The sequence below is a fragment of the Notolepis coatsorum genome (genome assembly GCF_963971535.1).
Source record: "Notolepis coatsorum genome assembly, chromosome: 1".
NCBI lineage: Eukaryota > Metazoa > Chordata > Actinopteri > Aulopiformes > Paralepididae > Notolepis > Notolepis coatsorum.
Genome location: NC_140165.1, coordinates 116207799 through 116208522, shown reverse-complemented (window position 1 = coordinate 116208522; position 724 = coordinate 116207799). Strand labels below are relative to the sequence as shown.

The window sequence follows — 724 nt, the reverse complement described above, 5'->3', positions numbered from 1 at the left end:
TTCTACCTGTCGGTGCTTGGCGGCTGCTGAGAAAGACTCGGGTGGAGGATGAGGCACAAGGACCGTGGGTATGGGAGGAGCCTCTTTTCTATAACACTTTGTTCCCCCTAGAGGCGGTGCGTTCTGTCACCCTGAGACAGCGGCTCATGAGAGGGGGCATCAGAAAATGTTCACATTTACTGTCGCCAGAGGGGAGTGGAAGACCCCGCAGGAGCTTTCGCTACAGACTGGAATAACATCTCTGAGACTGCTGGAAGGGTTTATCAGAGAAGTGCTGGGGGTTCTGCCGGACTATGTCAGAGACCGCACAGTGATGCCACAGGGAGGGGCAGGTGCTGGAGTTCCCTGCATTGCAGGTATCGGCAGAGAATGGGGTCTGGCAGGAGGGGGGAGGGTTACTGTCCTTTTCCACCCCCAGCTTGGGGCAGTTTAGCCTGGCATGTGGCAAGGCTCTGTACATAACCTGCATGAAGGTCAGAAACATCAGGTCCCTGCAGGACGTCAGGCAGCATCAGTGGCAGGGGGTGCTGGGTGATGGCAGCACTGCTAGCTTCAGGTGGAGGGTCTTTTACAAACAGCCACTGCCTTAGGGCCCGCGTCCACCTGGCTCACAAAAACGCTGACAGTGCGCCGGCAGCGCTGGCATGAAGCGCATCTTGTAGATGACAGAAAGAAATCTACAGCCATCCTTTTATCGTTTTTTCATGCCGCGGTTTTGCACATA

General features: G+C 55.7%; 1 pseudogene across 1 annotated transcript in view; it reads right to left on the bottom strand.

Moving 5' to 3' along the window:
• Positions 1-220: 220 nt before the first annotated feature.
• The window catches only part of LOC311247981, a 45384-nt pseudogene continuing 44880 nt past the window's right edge, over positions 221-724 (bottom strand). The window contains exon 9 of the transcript in view: positions 221-463. The product of the transcript in view is annotated as an uncharacterized misc_RNA (transcript). The remainder of the gene's footprint in view (positions 464-724) is intronic.